This window comes from Pongo abelii, chromosome X (genome assembly GCF_028885655.2).
Source record: "Pongo abelii isolate AG06213 chromosome X, NHGRI_mPonAbe1-v2.0_pri, whole genome shotgun sequence".
Taxonomy (NCBI): Eukaryota; Metazoa; Chordata; class Mammalia; order Primates; family Hominidae; genus Pongo; species Pongo abelii.
In genome coordinates this window covers 135,041,687-135,062,819 of record NC_072008.2, presented here as the reverse complement: position 1 = coordinate 135,062,819, position 21,133 = coordinate 135,041,687, and the positions used below count along the sequence as shown (strand labels likewise).

Below are 21,133 nucleotides of genomic sequence, written 5' to 3'. Positions count from 1 at the left end.
TTGTTATTTCCTTTAATGGAAGAACCCAATGAAGAGTCCAAAAAATCTTACCTCTGCATCTGTGTGAGGCTGCTTTTCCAATTCTTGCCACCTGGTCCCAGTAGGATGGAAGTTTTGGCCCTTGAATCTTTTGGGACTGTCTTTTTCATGTGTGCCCCCTTTCTTAAGCTTCTGAAATTGTTCTGTACAGAGAGTTACTTTGATTAAAGTGACCAAACTGGGACAGAAAGCTGCCCTGTACTTTTTATTTCTCATTTTTATTATACATAACCATATTAGAGTACCTTCTGCAGAGATAACAATGTATGCATTGCCCCAAATTGGCTCCCACCCAGTAAAAGTCAACAATTAAACGTTCTTCCCATTAGTGTGTGTATCTCTGTTCTCAAAAAGAATTTAAAGTTCTAAGAAACAGCAATTACCCCAACCCCCAGAAAAGCCCCAAACCCAAAAGCGATCTCTCTTCCCTTGTTTGCACAGAAATAGGCTTTAGTTAGCAGGCAGTAGGTGGCATAAGTTTTTATGTGGGGGAACAGCATGATAAAAGTGGTATTACAGTAGGATTGATCTGGCAATACTGTACCTAGTATTTCTCACACTGTGCTACAATTGCCTGTTTATTTGCCTTTGCCTTTTTCCCTCAAAAGAATGTAAATTCCTTGTAGGACAATCACGTACTCATCTCTACCTCCAGTGCCTACTACAGAGCTAGTTGAGTGAGGAAAGGCTATAGGCAGAAAGATCAATTAAGGATGTAGGAGTAGGGGTGGAAGGAGGCTACTGAGGTAATCCAGTTATGTGTGGTGCTGAAAGCTGGGATGAGAACAAGATCTGAGGGATATTTTGTAGGGACACATGCCAGGATAACATGGATGAAAGGGCGAAGAATATAAGAGGACATCAGGATTTTGAACCTGAAAAATCAGAAAATAGGCAGTATTGTTAGGTTTTAGGGAGAAATAAGTAATACCTCTTTGTTCCTCTCCTGAGTTCTGAACCAAGTGAGAACTGAGACAGTAAGTAAATGAAGTTCAAGATGTGATTATTAGTGTCCTGTGAATTATGCAGGTTTCCCCATATAGTAATTGGCACACCAGGACAACTGTAGCCTCCCCCTCCAGGCGCACAGGTCATCCTATAAGATTCCTATATGGCTGAGAGCAACCTAAAACACTCTTTCAGGGCAAGCAGAGGTGAAAGAGAAAGCCGCGGAACAGGGATCAGCCAACTTTTAGTGCAAAAAGCCAGATAGTAAATATTTTAGGCTTTGCAGGCTAAATGGTTGATCTCTGTCACAACTACTTGCCCCCGATGCTGCAGTGTGAAAGCAACCACAGTTAGTTGGTAATGGAACAAGCGTGGCTGTGTTCTAGTAAAACTTTATTTACAAAAACAGGTGATGAGCTAGATTTGGTTCACAGGCTGAAGTTTTCTGACCTCTCGACAGATGGAACGGAGTTGTATAGTTTCTTCATCAGCCTCACTAGTAAGCTAAGTCACACCTTGAGGAAAAGGGAATGAGGGGCCCAGAAAAGCCAGGCGTGTTATGCTAGTGGTGGCTCAATCAGGAAAACAGGAGGCCTGGGGAATGCAATTTCCTTCTAACAGATACCACTGACAGAGAGAAAGTAATTTGGAAGAGAAGGTTGGTGGAGAGATGCTAATCTTGGAAGGTGTGGAATTTGAGGAGACAGCAGGACATCCAAGTGGAGGTTACCTATAGCCACAGTGATGTGGGGATCTGGCTTGTTCTGGCTCGGGAGAGCCAACTGTGCACATGTCTTTTCAAATCTGTGTTCGGTGGCCTCATATTAGTAGCTTGAAATTGGCCACGGTTGGAATATTGATAGCATGGAAATTGGCAAAAGCTAGAAATCAGAGTCTGCCTTGCACCCATTGCCATGAGCCGATTGTTAAACACTTACCAGCACATTATCGCATGTAGAAGGTGTGAATGCAGATCCGAAACACAGTGCAGGTAGGACCCAATAGGAGAGTCACCTGCATGATGGAGAGAGCTAAACCTTTGGGAGTGGCTAAGCTTACTGAGCACAAGGCAGAAAATAGCAAAGTAAACAAAACCAAATACTTGAGGAATAGTCACAGTTTGGGATCAGTAGAATAAGTGGATGGCAAAGGCTGGGAAGAGAGATGGGAGAGGTAGAAGAACAAGGAAGAAGCAGTGCTAGAGTAACTGGCCATCACTCACTACCTATGATAGTAGGGCTCTTGGAGAACATATCAAAAAAAGACCATTTATCTTTGTTAATTATAAAACAAGAAGCCCTCATCCTCCTGAATAGGTAATTTGAATGGAAGGTGGAAAAAGCGACTCCCAGGATTCTGTGGACCTTCCAAACAGATCCAAAATTTGTCCCTCTAAGGCTTCCCTGGTACTACATGCTGTTTCAGTCAAGATCAAGGGGGATAGAATTTGGCAGCTGATATAAAGCCACCCAACACTAACAATTTAAAGCCCCCAAATTTTACATTATTTCTCTTTAACTCATAAGAAATCTAGATGCTATTGTGGTTTAAAGCCTTAGGCTATATTCCTAGCTGAGAACTATAACAAGGGGAATTCCCCCTAAACAAGTAAACAAGAAGAATCTGTTGCCTAATCTCACATACTAGAGATCAGCTAATGCTTACACTAGCTTCAGTGGTCTTCTGGTTTCCAGGTAAGCCATACCTAACTCTAGTAAGGACTTTGCCCTCTTCCCATGGGATTTTTAAACTCATAAAAATTCTACTTCTTTTGTAGTCTAAAGACCCCAGAGTGCTTCTCCTGACTCTGGAGCTCACTTTTATCTCTGTCCAAGGCTAAATCCCTGTAAGGCCCCAGACACCCCAAATAAAGGTCTTTACTTGCATATCATGGACCCATACCCAAGCCTGAGAAACCAGATGAAGCCATATTTAAAGCTCCAAACCCCAGTGCTAGTGAGGCTCACCACAAAATTTGGTCTCTTAACATAATGCTTTGGTCCACAAATAACACTCTTCGTGTTTATTTACTAAGTTTTCTGGGCCATGTTGAAGATTTTTGAGGCTAGTCTGTCTACCTGTCTACCCTGCTTGGCTCTAACCAATTGAGAAAAAACACAAGGAGTTAGATGTAGATCAATGCCTCCTCTTTAGTATTTTTTATTAGTAACAATAACTAAAATTTATTAATGGTTTTCTAGATATTTATTTGTATCATATTACTTAATCTTTATACCTATGAGGTAAATATGATTAATATTTTCAACATAGAGAGGAGGAAATTAAGGGACAGAAATCTTGAACAACTTATCCACAGTCACACAGTAGGTGGCAAAGCCAGGATGAAAACCCTAGTGGTCTAAGTCCACACTTTCTACCATCTCTCTGCTTATATCTAAAAGACAAGATTCTCTGTTAAAGATTGACCCGAGGATAAGGTTTAGGCATGAGACTTCTGACTACCCCAAATTAAAATCAGCTGTAGTCTTAGAAGCTGGAGAATGGAAGACCTCTTTTGCAATTTAGAGTCCTCACTCAGATGGTCTTACAAAATGCATACCAGGAGCTGAAAAATGCTGGAAAGAAAAGAGACAGACCCGCATTATTCTTTCAATGAAGTGACTCTACCTTCTGGTTAAGTTTGCCCATCCTATGGTGGAGAGGAGCAAATGTAGAATTCTAGCTCAGTTCCCTCCTAGGCATTGGAGCTGTTGTCCCTCTCCTCCATGGACGTAAGGAAGCAGGGAATGAGTATTCCTTGGAGCCATCAGCATGGTGTTCAATCTTTTGCAAACCTGTGATGATAATATATGAAAAGTGGCTGGTATATAGTAGGTATTTGATGCAGGTTACATCCTGTTGACCCCAGTCTATTTAAATCGATCCAGTCTGCTTATACACATGCACAAGACAAAACATTTCTTCCCTGGCTTTCAGCATTTGTCTCTCCCGACAGTCTATTAAAAGTTCTGACTTACAGTTCCTTAATCTCACCTATTGTGGTTTCTTGTTCTATCTCTCATTGAAGGAGATCAGATAATAAACAAAAAAAAAGTGCTATAATGTCAGGTAAGTGACATTAAGAAAATAAAACATGGCAATGGGACAGAGAGTGGCAGATGGAATGGGCAACATTAGTAGAAAGGTCATCAAAGAAGGTCTCTCTGAGGAGGTGACATTTGAGCTGAAACCTGAGTGATGGGAAAGACTCATTCAGGCAAGCATATGGGAGAAGAGAACCCCAGACGGAAGTAAGGTACAAAGGCTCTAAGGTTGGAATGAGTGGACAGGTCTATGGAACAGAAAGAAAGCTATTGTGAATGGAGCAGGCGTGAGTACATGATTTGAAGATGGAGAAGCAAGCAGAGTTCGGATCACTCGGGGTCTCATGGACCATGACAGGAAGCTTAAATTTGATTCCAAGGAAAGTGGGAAGTCCCTGTTGGGTTTATCACTCTGGTTTCTGCAATTTGCCTCAGAGCCTTCTTATTTCCTGGCATTCTGCTTCTTCCTGTAGCAAATCCTGCCCGGGTTTCACTGGCCCAGAGAAGTGATTAGCTCCCCAGTGACCTAGAACCATCCTTTCTGTGTGATCACTGCCACTCCCCAATTTCACCTCTCCCTCTCCTGGCTCTGAGGGAGAATTCCTTGTTGCTCTCAACAGAGGGACATGTACAGAATTTGTGGATCTGGTAAGAAAAAGAATCCCCCTTAAATGAAAGGCCACATGAATCTTCCCAGTGTAGGTAAGTGTAATTCTTGCAGCAGCACCCCTCAGACAGATGCATGAAGGTGTAAGCTGCCAAGGTTGGGAAAAGTCCCCAGGAAGGCCTCCATCTCAGAAGTAATTCATGGGAGATATCTGAAATATCACTGATTTCCACATATGCTTCATGAGATATCAGGATGATGGAAGCTGTTGATGTCTAATAAGAAATTTTGAAAAAGGCAAGCTAGATACAAATCTGAGATTTCTCAACATCTTCAGCTGGGTCCAAAGGACAAAGACTATGTGTGGTGACTCTGAATCCTTAGAAAGGTGATCTCTGTAGTGCAGTATGGAATTTTTGAGGATCTAGTGGAGTGGGATATAATTCCCCATAGAACTCTCTAGTTCCCTCTTCTCAGATTTTATGTGCACAAAACTGCCTTCTTATTGCCAAAAACAACCACTTCCATTTGTACTATACTCTCCAGCTCATGAAAGTGATTTCAAATATACAAAACAATGCTAAGTGGTAAATATTCTCTTTTATACAGGTAAGAAAACCAAGGTCCAAAGAATTAAGTTACATGAATCCTTGAACCTAGGTTTATATGGATGCAGTTCATCTTCATTTTCACTTCTATAGAGTTGCTTCAGTTTCTTTCCTGAAGAACTAAATAGCGGGCCCAAGTATTCTGGTTGTTGGATAGATTCATCCCACCATCATGTATGAATAACTTGGAGGTCCAGGTTATGTCTGTTTATTGTGAGTTTTGCTATTGCATCGGTGCCCGGAGGCTGGGAAAATTGACAGAAACAAGATCTTGTAAGGTAGAATGCCAGAACTTGGATTGTGGTGACTCTACCTAAATTCAGACACCCTCAAAAGGCCTGGCTGGAAAATCATCTGCTGAACTTTTCCAAGCTGTCTTAACTGCAAGATCACTCAACTGTTTCCACTTTGTTTTGAAGCTGCTTAAAAAAGAGCAAACAACTCTAATCTCTCTTAGCCAGTTTTCCAGCTGGAGACAGTATAGCATGGGGATCTGATTAAAATGAGGTGGTACTTTAAAAACCAGGAGCCAATTGACCTTAACTGTGTTTCTTTCTGCTTTTATATGTTGTTGTTGAAACTGCAGGTAAGTGATTTGCTGGCCCCGGCTCTAGAGGGGTTTTATATATTGTTCGTGTGGTCATAATTCTCACCCATTTTCCTTTCATACTTCTTAGGTAGGGAAATAATTACTGCTTTGGGCTCCTGCTTTTGGGGTATTATTATGTGAGTCACTAAAAAGCCTAGCCTGTCTGTCCTTTTTTCTTCCTTCCTTCCTTTCTCCTTTTAACGTCTCTTTGTTTAGAAGAAAGAAATCAATTTTTGAATTGATTTCAAATTGCATTTGAATTTGGAAAATTAAAACAGATAAACAGCAAAATACCATTATTTTTAGAGCTCATAAGACAAAGCCTGGCTGGCTTGGGGTTTTGACTGTTGGTTCTTATAACAAATGGCTCCTTTAAGATGGCACCAAAGTCAATACTAATGGTTATTATGATTTAGTACAGCTCCCTTGGTGTCCGTTTCCTGCTCTTTGGCTTTCCTCCCCTCTCTCCAATGCACATACATGGTTTTTGTAAAGTTAAGTGTCTCTGATATACACGCAGGCCAAGTAGAGAAAGTTTGTAGCTGACCCCTCCACCTCCCTTTCTATGTCTTCCCTCTGCCTAACAACTTGACTTCCCCTAGGCCTCACCAAGGCGCCCCCCCCGCCCCACACCATGTAGTTGCCCCTCTTCTGGCCTGAATTTACTCTCTAGAAGTCTTGTAAGCTTAAGGCATCTCCAGATTGTCTTCCCATCACCCCTTTCCTGAAATTGCCTAGCCCGGGCCCTGCTGTCAGCTAAGTCAATGCTAAGACAGCTGATATGGTTTGGCTCTGTGCCCCCACCCAAATCTTATCTTGAATTATAATCCCCACGTGTTGAGGGAGGGACCTGTAATCCTCACAAGTCAAGGGAGGGAAGTGATTGGATTATGGGGGTGGTTTCCCCCTTGCTGTTCTTGTGACAGTGAGTGAATTCTCATGAGATCTGATGGTTTTAAAAGTGGGAGTTTTTTCCTGCACTCTCACGTCTCTCTCCTGCCACTTTGTGAAGAAGGTGCCTGCTTCTCCTTTGCCTTCTGCCATGATTGTAAGTTTCCTGAGCTCTCCTCAGTCATGCAGAACTGTGAGTCAATTAAACCTCTTTCCTTTATAAATTACCCAGTCTTGGATATTTCTTTATAGCAGTGTGAGACTGGACTAATACAACAGGTGAATGATAAGGTCAAATGCCCATATCAAAGGTACACAATGGTTTTCAATGTAGTATGTGTCTTCCATAGCATTAATCCAAAGGTGTGACTGATGGTACAGTTTTCAGGTGCTTCTAGGGCATCCTGGAGACAAAGCAGGGGTACTATTTTAGGCATCTTTCATAATACCAAAGTAATTCATGTCTGTTCAGGACTTTACCAAATACTTTCTCATTAATTATTTTATTTCCCCCCCCAAAAAGCGTTGTGAGGTGGGTGATATTAATTCAGATAATCTCATTAATTATTTTATTTTCCCCCCCAAAAAGCGTTGTGAGGTGGGTGATATTAATTCAGATAAGAATGAGAAAAATGAGGCTCAGAGAGGTTAAGTGATTTGTCTGACATCACACAGCTAGGAAATGACCACACTGCAACTGGAACCCAGCTCAGCTGACTTGAAATTCTCTGTGTTTTCTGCTCTGTCACATGGTCTTATAATACTTTATTCCAAGAATTTTTGGAGTACTAACTGTGCCAAGTCCTGTGCGGGATACAGTAGGTGAGTGAAACAGGCATGGATGGCCTTGTCTTCACTGGAGTTTATTAAACTCTAAGTATGGTGATACAGACAAAATGAGTTAATAAATATATCTTTAAAATTACAAATTATGGGAAATGCTGTGAAAGCAAGTGGAAATGAGGAATATTGGTAAGGGAGCTTTTCTTATAGATCTCTTGGCGATGGTGACATTTAGGCTGAGGCCTGAAGACTGAGAAGGACCTAGTAATGAGGGGTGGGAGGAAGAGACCAGACCAGGTAGAGGATATACAAAAGTCCTCGAGGCATGTTCACAGTACACAGATCGTTGCCTATCCCACCTACTTCATGTCCTTGGGAGCCATGTTCTGTACACACAGATACTCATAATGCTTGAGGAAGTCTTATCAGGACTTGTCACACTATCATGCCAGTCATATACAAAAACTCTCTTACAAAATGTATTCATTTCCTTCTTGCTATAGGAAGGCCCTTAGAAATCAGGTGATTCTTCAAGAAAACTTTGCGAGGTTTCTGTTGAAGGTGGGCGTTTCTCTCCAAGCTATACTTCTAGCCTCACCTGTAATATTCACAAATACTGTGACCCAAGTATAGGATTGTGGATGGCTCAGCCAAACCCATCCCCACTGCTGGAGACGCAGCTCACAGGGGCCACACTGGTAAGAGACCACCATGATGTGCCCAGGTGGAACTTTGTATGTGAAAAACAGCATAGTGAGCAACAGGTTATGTGTCTTGGGTTTGCAAGAAGAGAGGATTTGGGCATCTTTTGCCAAGGGTTTCCATCACACTATGATGATGCATGCTTTGCAATTAGTAAGTGTTCCAAAAAAGTCTTAATAATGCAAGGATCTTAGGTTAAGCTGTCTACCTGACTCACTGCTAGTCTTCAGTTCTAGGTGTTTCTAAACCAAACGTTTATTTAAGTAAGCCCTAGCTGTGTGCCCCTTTTTATACCAGGCCTTGAAGTAAATGCAGAAGTATCACCATCACAGTCCCTGCCTTTGAGGAGACTGCAGTCTGCAGGAGGAGACAAAACATAAATATGTTTAACAATTACAAAGGGGCCCCACCCCCGATGATGCCAGGTGCCAAGTGCGTGGGGATTCCTGCAGCCCTGGCCCCTACCCGGCCTGCCCCACAGCAAGATGGTGGCCTGAACGCAGCTGGCAGCGGTAGAAAGAGCTGTTGGCTAAAGGAAGTGGAGGGGCCGTGGGATGCAGGGAGCTGGGGGCTAACTCCCAGACAGCCGAACAGAGAGAGCTGCTGACAACAGTCGCAGGTGGAGGAGGTGTCACCTCCCAGAATGACCAGTGCAGCCCCTGCTAAGAAACCCTACCGTAAGGCACCACCGGAGCATCGGGAGCTGTGACTAGAAATTCCTGGATCCAGGTTTGAGCAGGAGGAATCCCTGACCGACTTGGAAAGGATGAAGCTCTCGCAGCAGGATAATGAAGAGCTTCATTGGTGCCTGGCCTCGGCCACGAGATGCACTGAGGTCCTGGAATGTGAGCTGGAAATTGGGCAGGACTGCCTGGAGCTGGGCCAGAGCCGTGAGGAGCTGGACAAGTTTAAGGATAAGTTCTGCAGGCTGCAGAACAGCTACATGGCTTCCCAGCAGACCAACCAGGAGTTGGAGGACAAGCTGCACACACTGCTCAAGAAGGCTGAGATGGATAGGCAGACGCTGGACTGGGAGATAGTGGAGCTGACCAACAAGCTGCTGGATGCCAAGAACACCATCAACAAGCTGGAGGAGCTCAACGAGCGGTACCAGGGAGACTGCAACCTGGCTGTGCAGCTCCTCAAGTGCAACAAGTCCCACTTCCGAAACTATGAGTTCTCTGATCTGTCCTGTGAGCTACAGGACATGGTTCAGAAACATCTGCATAGTGGTCAAGAGGCCGCCAGCCCGGGTCCTGCTCCCAGCCTAGCCCCAGCGGCTGTTGTGCCTACTTTGGTCATTGCCCAAGTGTTAGAGAAGCCAGAGTCTCTACTGCCGAATTCAGCCCAGTCAGGCAGCGCTGGGCACCCCATGGCTGAAGATGTCTTTGTGCATGTGGACATCAGTGAGGGTGCCCCAGGTGATCCAGCCAGTCCCCCGGCCCCTGGCAGTCCCACCCCCCAACCCAATGGGGAGTGTCACTCTCTGGGTACTGCTGGGCGCTCTCCAGAGGAAGAGCTGCCCCTGCCAGTCTTTGAGAAGCTGAGCCCCTACCTCACTCCATATCCACCACACCCACTGTATCCTGGCTGCAGGGTAATAGAGTTCTCCAAGGATAAGGTTTGGATCCCCTGCAACAGCCCCCTGCCCAACTGCACTTACGCTACCCGCCAGGCCATTTCGCTGAGCCTGGTGGGGGAAGGGAGTGAGCGGGCCTGCCCCAGCCCAGTGCTCAGCGCCCCTGCCTCAGCCTAGGCCTCACCCAACCACCAGCCCAGCTCAGTGCCCCCAACACTCAGTGCCCCAGCCAGGTCTGTTAGCTCTGAAGAGGACCTGCTGTCCAGCTGGCAGTGGGCATTTGTGGACCATACTCCACCACCTGCTGCTGTGGCCCAGGGCACAGCCTTTAAGAGTGACACCCTCCCTGAGCTGCAGCGCCGTTTTGCCCATAACCCAGCTGACAGAGATTAGGTGGTCCAGGCACCTTCTCCCCGAACCAAAGAGAGTGGGCTTTTGCTTCCCACAGAACCTGACTCTAGCTTTTCCAGGGAGGAGGAAGAAGAGCTGAACCTGCCCATCAGCCCTGAGGAAGAGCGCCAGAGCCTGCTGCTCATTAACAGTGTCACAGAGGAGGGTCCTGGCACTTCCCACACTGAGAGCAGGGCCTGGCCACTCCCCAGCTCCAGCCGCCCCCAGTGCAGCCCCAAAAGAATGGGGGTTCACCACCTGCACTGCAAGGACAGCCAGACGCAGGCCCAGCAGCAGGGCAACCAGCTTTACTAGGGCCTCTGCTGGCCTTCCTGCCATTGCTGCACCGGGACTGCAAGGAGGCCCCACACCTTGGCAGCTCAGGGTCCCCAGTCCAAGCCCTTGACCTCTTCTCTATCCAGACCTGCACAGCTGTTCCCTGTGTGAGTGGGGTTGGGCGGTGGGCCACACCAGGCCTGTCAGCTGCGTTGACTGTGACCACAGAGGCTTGCCTCATGGTTTTCCCCTTTTCTTAGAATATTTATTCTCCAGAGGTAACATGCAGTTGGGTCTCAAGACCTTTCCTCCAATCAGCCCAACCCAGCCCAAACTGAGCTGTTCTGGGGAGCTGAGGAGTTTATCAGTATTCATCTTCCATCCTCTTTTCATAGTCAAGTTTGTTATTTTGTTTTCTTGGGGGTGGGTGTTGTTGGAGTTATTAACCTCTAATTTCTGTTTCCTACCTGTTTCCCTTCCCCCCAATCCTCTGCATGGGCTGTTGGCCTCAAGGGGCCTGGCACAGCTGGCCTCAGGGATGAGGGAGAGGACTGACTGAGGGCTCTCCTCAGCTGTTTCCTCCCTCCCTCTGAAAGGGAAGGTGGGATTCAGGGGCCTCAAGCTGGGCTCTGGGTGAGGACTGTCCCCGCCTCCCAACGTTGGCTCTAGACTGTTACTCCCAGCTTTGGGAAATATTACTTTTTTTTTTTTTTTTCTTGGGATGGAGTCTTGCTCTTTCGCCCAGGCTGGAGTGCAGTGGCACGATCTTGGCTCACTGCAAGCTCTGCCTCCCGGGTTCACGCCGTTTTCCTGCCTCAGCCTCCTGAGTAGCTGGGACTACAGGCGCCCGCCACCACTCCTGGCTAATTTTTTTTTTTTTTTTTTTTTCAGTAGAGACGGGGTTTCACCATGTTAGCCAGGATGGTCTCCATCTCCTGACCTCGTGATCCACCCACCTCGGCCTCTCAAAGTGCTGGGATTACAGGTGTGAGCCACCGCGCCCAGCCGAAATTTTCACATTGATGACTATTTTAAAATCAAACTATTTTACTGGTTTAAAAAATTAGCTGCGCATAGTGGTGCATGCCTGTAATCCCAGCTACTCAGGAGTCTGAGGCAGTAGAATCGCTTGAACCCAGGAGGCGAAGGTTGCCTCCCACGGGTGGGATCCATGTTGCTGCACTTTCTACCTGATTTACAGATACAAATGGCTCCGGCAGAGAGATGCTGGCTGCTGTTGTGCTGGTAAAACCCTAAGGCAAGAAGTATAATATGCTCTCATTTCCTCTTTTTCACTCACCCTCCTCGGACTCTATATTGTATTTCATATTTGTTTCCCCCTTCAAGGATGCCCTTAAAATTCATTTGTGTTTGCATTCACCTAGATACAAAGACTGGTGGTGGTGGTGTGTGTGTGTGCACACATGCACATGTATGTTGGAAGAATGATGTGGAGTTTGAGCAGATTGTTTTCATTACTGTGGGCATTTCTCAAGGATGCCCATGAACTTTACCCCTGGATGATAGTGCCCTGGTATAAGCTGAAGGGTAAAGTTAGAATCAGTATAATTCAGGCTTGACAGGGTGGGGTTGGGAAGAAACAATGATCACAAGTGAAGAGACTGAGCACAACTAAGAACACTACCCAGTAATTTTAGAGCTGGTCACTAACACTGTAGTGATGCATAAGAAGCAGGAGACATGGTCCATGCCCTTACAAACCATCTGGTATAATTGCTAAGAGACAGCACACAATGGAAATAACATCAGGTAGCAGGATCAGCAGACGTGTTCCATGTAGCTCCACAGGAAACATTGGGAGGCAGATGGAGATTAGGTAAAAGGATGGGCTTTTAATTATTAGATCTGTTCAACGGTGGAAGAGGCTGCTTCGTGGGGTGCTGAGCTTCTCCCAGTAGAGGTGTTCCAAGGTGGGATGCCTCTTTATCTGGGATGCTGCAGTCTAAATGGAGTTTAGACTGCATGGCCTGCTCCCTCTTAGAGTCTGGGACTTTGCAGCTTTATGCCTTTTAACTGACCTCACATTTTGAGAGGTATGTAAGCCACGCGTGGTGACAGCAAAGGCTTGACCAGCAGGTTGGAAGTGCTTACTAGACTAAGAATTCATCCTCGGGCTGTGCATTGGGATCTGTGTCTGACTAGGAAGAAAGCCTGCTAAAGACTTCACTGACTTGACTGCTTCAGGGCTGCTCTGGGAAAGTGGTTTCAGACGTCTCTCTTCATAGGCAGGTGTCAGCCAAATGTGTGGCAAGTCACCTCACCCTGGGAGGCGCTTTTATGCCTAAAGCCTGGAGGAGCACTAGAACTAAAACATCGCCTGAGGGAATCTGCTGCAGGTTTGGCTCTGCAAACTTTCCCATCCAGCTAATGAGGAAGGCCTGATTGAAAATGGCAGCAGGCAATTAAAAAACAGAAGAAGCAGCTTTAAACATAGCAACCTCTCACCCGCTTCACCAAGGCTAAGCTGGGTCCTAATATACCTGTGAGGAAAATGAGGCGCAGACATATTTGAAGACACCTGCTTTAAGGTTTTCTGAATTGCATTGTGGGCTTGGTACTAGAGTTATGTTCCCCAGGCTTGGAAAGAGTCTTCTTAATGGTCTCAGGGGACCACGGCTCCAATGAAAGCAAAAATCACCTTCCAGCCCTTCACAAATCCAGAGTGAAATGCATGGAGCCAGACTGAGCACCATTATATGATAAAGTAGTACTTAAATTTCAGAGGTCTCAGGGGGTATGACGAGGCAGAGAAGAGTTCTGCTTCTTGCTGATGCAGTTATTGGCCAAGGTCTTGTTCTTCGCCACATATAAAGGAATTATTACAACGATTCATATTCACGGCTGATCCAGTTTAGCTTTCCATTGCCAAGTTGCCAACAGGATCCCCCTAGGGACTCCTTTGGGGGTGAAATGGGGAACTGGACCCTGAAATCAAGCTCAAAGCAAGCTATCGAACATTTATTGAGAGCCTAAAAGGTAGGTATGACTTGGATTATCTTAGCAGCAATTTATACAATTATGGCTCTGCCATGAGTCATACATTTGGTTTCCTTCATGTCCCACCTTTTGGGGAAAATGTTTAGTATGTGAGTGTCTATATGAAATAGGACAGCTTTTTATTTGCCTTCAATAGTGAATTGTCTCAGAACTTTACTTCCCTCAACCATGGTCTATATGGTCCTCCACTCTGGCTTAAACTGGTAGTGGAGTCTGCTTTGCCTCAGTTTTTCTGGCAGGGGATCTTGTAGATTGGCAAGGTGCCCAAGATAACCCTGGGATTGTTCTCAATCAATAAGGTTTTGCTGTGCTCCAATTGACTTGGGATTAAACCTTTCGTTTACTCCAATATAAAGAGACTCGACATATTAACTGCTCAAGACCAGGTGTGGCTTGAATAGCTCTTGCAGCAGGTTACTTAAAAGTTTCCTATGCCCGGGAGATACACCAGAGCAAAGCTGCAATTTTGTTAAACTTTGTAGGAGTTCAAAATCCAAGGCTCCCTAGGCTCTGATACATATCCCTCCCCCAACCACTGCCCCCGCCTCCGTCCCCTCCCCCACCCAGCATCTTCATTCTGGGCTCTCCATTCTCTCTCCTCTTTTCTCCTTGTTGAAATATGTTTCTAATCTTCCAGGCCTCTCAAACGCATCAGTGTTTCCTGCTTCAGTGGTCCCGGTGGAGTCACTCATTCTTTATTTAATATATTCCACACTTTAAATGGGCCTGTTAATTACTCCCTCCTCACTCTGAATTTACTAATTTATTGATCAAATTTCTTTTTGTGCATGTGAGTTTTATTTTGTACGTGCAAAAAATTTATTTGGATCAATTTTATTGACCCCCTCCCACCCCCACCTCCTGGGATACTTTCCCAAACTTTAATTAAGTCTCTGGGAAGTCTCCTTGCTTAAAAGGGAGCTTCTTGCTTCCTCCTTTGTGATAGCATCAACGCTCCAGGCTAAGGTCGGTCTAACCACTTTCTCAAGCAGGGGGATAATTTAAAGGGCAAGTCGGGGGAAGAACTAGGGCAGGGGTTCTCAAAAGTATGCTCCTCAGAACATCAGCCCCAGTGTCACCTGGGAACTTGTTAGAAATGCAGATTCTCAGACTCCACCCCTATCTACTGAATTGGAAAGTGGAGTGGGATCCAGCACTGTTTTTTGTTGTTGTTTGTTTTTTGTTTTTTTAGACGGAGTCTCACTCTGTCACCCAGGCTGGAGTGCAGTGGCACGATCTCGGCTCACTGCAACCTCCCCATCCTGTGTTCAAGTGATTCTCCTGCCTCAGCCTCCTGAGTAGCTGGGATTACAGGCGTGCGCCACCAAGCCTGGATAATTTTTTGTGTTTTTAGCAGAGACAGGGTTCACCGTGTTGATCAGGTTGGTCTCCTGACCTTGTGATCCTCCCACCTCGACCTCCCAAAGTGCTGGGATTACAGGCATGAGCCACCGCGCCCGGCCCCAGAACTGTTTTTAAGAAATCCTCTAGGTGATTCTGATGCCCATTGAAGTGTGAGAACCATTGCTGTGGTCCAGGGTTTGTCAGCTTCGATGCTATTGACATTTTGTGCCAAATAATTCCTTGTGGTGGGGGCTGTCCTGTGCATTGTAGAGTGCTTAGCCTAGTGGCCCCTCTTAACTCGGTGCCAGTGGCACCCCCCAGTTGTGACAACCAACAACATCTCTAGACATTGCCAAATGTCCCAAGGGGGATAAGATCATTCCTGGTTGAGAACACTGAATTAGAAGATTCAAATCACCCTCCCTTTCCTCTTTAGAATCATCTCTTCTTTATTTGTCTTGGGGACCACATACATAAGACAAAAGTATCCATGAGGAGTTTCTCACAACTTCTAGCATATGACCGTGTTTCATGTTTCACATATATATATTTTCTATCCCCAAGTACTAAGTACTGTGTCTTGGACTAGGCCAATAATAAGCCCAAAAGCCCAATTTGTTTTAACAGTTCATTTAACCACCTAGGATTAATGCCCCATTCCCTGGCCTTTATACAAAACTCCTGAACTTTTCCAGAGAGTGATCTGATTTTCATTTCCCTTAGAGACTTGAGATTATTTCCAGGCTGTGAAAGAATTGGGTGGAGGGACTCAGACAATGTCATCACTAAGGAGCAGGGTGGGAGTAGGGACTAGGCAGCAGCTTCTGCTCATGCCCGTCTCCTTGCTGAGAATGCCAAAGTATCACTGAAAATGACAGAGGACAGGTGAAAGTTACAATCGGTGCGTAGATTAAATGGATCAGGTGGAATTAATTTGCTGTTGGAGCTAAGTCTTCCTATCTACTGTAACCCGCTTCCTCTATGCACACCCACTGCCTTCTATCCCTCCTTTCTTGCATGGCAAGCCTGCCCTTCACTCCCATGCCTGAGTGACTCCATCTCCTCCTCTCACGAAGTACCACTACATGTATAGGGGCCAGAATTCAGATTTAGGGAGGTGCTGAGCATATGGTAATGCCACTGTCAACTCCAGCATGTGGTCCACTGAGACAAGCACCAGTTACAGGAGAAGTCATGGACACTTGCCTCCCACTGCAGAAATATGCCAGAAAATGTAGTGGTTTTTTTTTCATAAGGCCAATCTGGGAGGTGTGTCCACCCTTAAGCTCATGGAGCATTCTTCCCCCACCCAGGCCAGTCAGCCAGTGAGCCAATTAAGAGGCAGCCAGCTGGAAGGATTTCCACAGTGCCAATCTAGATGGGCCCTAAAACATTATTGGAATAAACTAGCAATATCGTGCCAGTTTATTCAGGTTTCCATACACGACTTCACGGAACTAGTGACGTGTAAATTGGTTCTGCGCTTTCCAAAACTGATAACATCCTCAAGTGAAAATTAAAAAGAAAAACCAAACAAACAACACTACCACAAACTCACTTTACAGTCCAAATCAGTTGAAATGTTGACACCTAATTTTGACACCTAATAATGTATGGCATAGTGCTGATAATAACAGCAAAAGATTCATTAATTAAACTTTAAAATCCTTTAATGTGACTCCCAGGAAATTGTTTGGCTCAGAAGTTTGCAAAAGAAAAATGGAGAACATGAATGAAGACTAGCAGGAAACATGCTGTTAAAATAGCTTCACAGTGAAAGTAAATTATTAAATGACTCTGTTTTTATTAATAAAAAATCAGTTTTCCCACCCTTGTTAATGTTAAACAGATTTTTGAAAGGCATGTCCAAAGCAATCCCAAGTCTCAGGCCTTCCCTGCTCAGGTCTGCAGAAAGCAGCTAAAAATGTACTGTATTCATTGGCTCAGGGAATTAAACCTTTCAGGCTCCTCCTGCATTCTCACTGCCTGCACCGTGCCTTGCTATGTGTGCATCTGTGTTTTCAGACACCCTTGGGTTTCTGTCTTGGCTCTCCTTTCTCACCTAGCTTTCTTTAGACTTGGTAGCCTGGTTCCCATAGAAGCCGCCAGTAGGAATTGCCCCATGCTTCCAACTTTAGAAATGCTGTTCGTATGCACCTGCGGCAGCAATGAATCTCAGTCTCAAACTCAGGTGTGCATAAAATGTAGCTTTCTTAATTTTCTTAAAGTTGTTGTGGTAAAAAAGAGTGGAGACTCAGAATTTTTTATTCTTTACTGTTTATAAGAAGTGTATTATGCGAAAGATGTAGAGAACTATTCACTAGCTAGAGGCTGGGCCACACTACACTCTAGATCCTTGTGTCAAAATTGCAGGCTGTCTTTTATACATGAGTATAAGCTAAGATCCTGTTGCAAGAATTGTCTCCTGATAGTGGGGGATGGGTATTTTTGTAATCTTCAGCTAGAAAAGGTGAAGCCCTGTGATACTCAGCAAAGTGCAAGAAATAGACATTAGTTAACAAACTTCCAAAAGGTTATTTAAAAGTGGTACTGATAACATTCATTTGAAAAGGAAAGGAGGTCACTGTGTTTGTCTGGTGAAACATTAGGGACCTCTCATTTTGCTGACACTTTTTCTCTTCTAATCATTGACATGTGATGTCTTTTATTATAGGAGCTAATTTCCTCTTATAGTCTATCCTCTGTGGATTTGTGAGTCCACACATTTTTACCTGTACATGAACGTGGCTATGAATGTGCCTTGCCAAGGATTACACTTCTTCATAATCACCATAAGAGACATTCCAGGGAGATGAACATGGTGGGATGCAGGAAAGAAACACCTTCCTGGTAGATGATGGCAAAATACAATAGTAAGCAAGGTGAGCACTGTTAAGAAGACTTGGCTGGTATTAGCTCAGTTGGTTCCTAGTTCATATAATTAGTCCTGGAGTTATCTGTCCATGCACTTCTTTGAGACTTCATTGTGGTCTTCACCTCAGTGAACCATGGGTGCCAAAAATGACTCCCTTATTCCTTCTAGACTAAAGATGACACAGGGCTTTGGAACCTAAGGGATTCTCATCTAGCCTTTAATATCTTAATTTGTATCTGTATGTTGCTGAGGAGTTAGATTTGCCCTGTTTTGGTGGGGGTTGTGGTTTGAATCCTTGGCGCTATGGTTCACAGGTGGGGAAAAGCTTGCAATTAGGTATATGTTTCTGTTGGGTGGTCTGGAGTCCACACAGCTGTGTAGGTAGGTGGGTCCAGGGAACTTTGAAGGACCCAGCACTTCTGAGTTTGAGGTGGTTTGTTCTCCAGAATTTCCTGCATAGACGTAGTCCCCTGGCTGACATGGATATCTTGGTGTGAATTCCCATGTTAGTCTGTAGCCTGAACACATACTGAAAGGAACTGTAGACATTAGCTCTTGACTTTAAGACTGCAATGTATCCTTCAACATTTGAGGGCAATCGCTGGACTGCTAGCTAGAGGACAATCTCACGAAGGCTTAGTGCACAGTTCAGTGACTTGCAGCCCACAGGAAGTTTACTTCTTTTAAATATTCAAAATTTGAAGGGTTTTAGGCCTCTTATTAAGGCCTGTTTCATGGCAGAATGTACTTAGTCCTTGCTTAATGTTGCACATCTTGCCTTTGCTTCCACTTTGCAAGAGTTTTGAGGGTGGTAAAGAGTGTGTGTCTGAAATTTGTTTTTTACAGCTTTAGATACGTGGTGAAAATTTTGTTCCATAAAATAGAAGCTTTGGTCTGATTTCATATTAAGAGGAATTTTCCAGTGAAAAAATGTATTCCTGAAGCATTAAAAAAAAAAAATCAGTAATAGCACTATCCTCCTATTGCAGAGGAAAGCCTTGGGCCATCCAGAAAAAAAAAAAAAAAAAAGGCACACTACAACTTAGACATGGGAGTATCCCACTATCTGAAAACAGCCAATAAAATCAATTTGCAGGTGAGTAAAGGGCCTTCAACTCCAGTTGTGTCCTGTATCACATTTGTTGCAATTTCCCTGCATTACAAGTAGCACAAAGAGTAGCTAACATATACTGAGAAGAGGTAATATTGGAAAATCCCAGTATAAATTTGATATTTTCTATTTATCCATCATCCGCTGCCCTTTATTCATGGGTATTCTATGGGGGAGGCTTGGGCTAAGATGGGAGGAAGGACTCAGAGGCCACAGGATTCCTGGCACGGTATGGTAAACAGGCTAGTGAAGGCAGGCTGCTGAGGAACTGTCAGCAGTGAACACTGTCCAAGCAGTGTTCCTCTTGGTGAGGCCCCATTGTGGGGATGGGGCAGATAGGACTTGGGGACAGGATAGAGGGCTGACAGTCCATGTGTCTGTGCAAAAAGCAGTGTTAGCAGCTGCCCCACCTTGAGCGTGGCCCTTTTAAGTATTTTAGTGGTCAACTAAACAAATCTGCCTGGGAATTAAATACTTTTTAAAAATTAAATCTATGAAAATAACATGCCTAAAGATCTTAGATGTTTCAATACTGAAAATTTAATAAGATTGCACTTTGAAATCATAACTGTTAATTGCACATTCCAAATTATATTTACATGGCTGTCACAAGGTGAATTCTCTCATGTATCACAAATATACAATCAGATATACAGAACTTCCTTCTTAACACAAACATATAAATACAATAGTTTACTTCTTTTAAACATCTCTATACCTAATTCTATATTATCTCACCTAGGGAAGAATTATCATACCAAATCAATGAGGATATTTGCTGCCAAAGACTTAGGCATGGAGGCCAACTGGATTCTCATCCATGACCCTGATAGGACATCCTGAACCCCATTTATGTTGTTTTAAGAGTGATTCCATAACCTCAGGAGGTAAGTGATCAGTGACTTAGCCCATTTCCCTGGGATAATGTTATTACATTACATAATAAGTCTGTAGTTTCCATCCGAGTTGATAAAATCTTACAATATTGTATTGTATTTCTCCTCACTCTAAAGAACTTGGAAGTTGATGGGTTCTTGAGATATGTTAATACTTTTCCCATTGATTCATATTCTTAGGGCCATACGTATCTTAAGGATACTTACATTTGTATACAATTGACTTCCAGATATTTCATTTTGCTTTGTCTGACTTGAGATCGCAGTTTATTGGCCATTCTGATATTCCCCTGGCATCAGAAAATGCCCTTCAACTGACATATTTACTAGTTTCTATATTCTCTATTGATACAATAAATTAATCAATAATGCCTCATGAATGAGAAATACAACTCCATAGAAATGCATTCTGTTCTGTTTTTGTTTGTTTGTTTGTTTTTGTTTTGAGACAGAGTCTCACTCTGTCGCCGAGGCTGGAGTGCAGTGGCACTGTGTCGACTCTCTGCAGCCTCCGTCTCCTGGGTTCAAGCAATTCTCCTGCCTCAGCCTCCCGAGTAGCTGGGATTACAGGCGTCTACCACCACGCCCAGCTAGTTTTTATGTTTTTAGTAGAGATGGGGTTTCACCACGTTGGCCAGGCTGGTCTTGAACTCCTGACCTTGGGTGATCCGCCTGCCTCGGCCTCCCAAAGTGCTGGGATTACAGGCATGAGCCACCGTGCCCGGCCATTCTCTTCTATTCACCTACTTTTGAAATCATTTGTTATGGTTTCTTTTTGTGTATCACTATGGAAGCATGGTTTTTCATAGACTTACTATATTTCAGTCACCTATAGTAATTATTTTATTTTTAATGTGGAAGACTTTAAAAACTTTTGCTCCATTCCTTATAACATGACCCACTACTCATTGAAAGTTTTGTTGCTTTCTGGTACAATCATATTTTCCCGGCTCCCCTTGTACCTTTCTGCCCCAGACATGGAATCACTCATGTTTGAAGGAGTCATGGTTCCTTTTAGTGAAAGAATAGTATCAGAGACCAGAATCTGAATGCTAAGGGGGCACTGTGTGGGTATCACTGCTCTTAGCGCATTTCAATGAACAGAGCTAGAAAAGGTTTGTGATTTTTCTTTTTTCATATTGTTATTTTACATTTATCTCTTATGGTGCAGAATTCCTAAATTTTTTATTTTGAACACAGTAAATATAGTTACTTATTTGCTTAATCTGGTTAAAAAAAGAATTGTTTCAAAATAACAATATAATATTAAACAATAAACCTACAAAGTAAAGTTCAAGATTTTCTATACAGTTCTTTTTGTTCCTAGCTGCATCCCACTAAGAATGTATGGTCAGCTTTCTTATCCGAATCATCCATAACTCCTCATTCTGTATGGTTAAATAAGTATCTGATATTTTCATTCAATTATTTGT

General features: G+C 44.1%; 1 long non-coding RNA gene and 1 pseudogene across 1 annotated transcript; both read left to right on the top strand.

Annotated features, from left to right (window-relative positions):
* LOC100462348 (tight junction-associated protein 1-like) overlaps positions 1-11,338 on the top strand; it is an 84,737-nt pseudogene extending 73,399 nt beyond the window's left edge.
* An 18-nt stretch (positions 11,339-11,356) lies between these two features.
* LOC129053041 (uncharacterized) lies at positions 11,357-20,890 on the top strand. The gene is made up of 4 exons (XR_008518178.2): positions 11,357-13,453; positions 17,493-17,700; positions 18,683-18,789; positions 19,547-20,890. It is a non-coding gene; the product is annotated as an uncharacterized LOC129053041 (long non-coding RNA).
* The last annotated feature ends 243 nt before the right edge of the window (positions 20,891-21,133 follow it).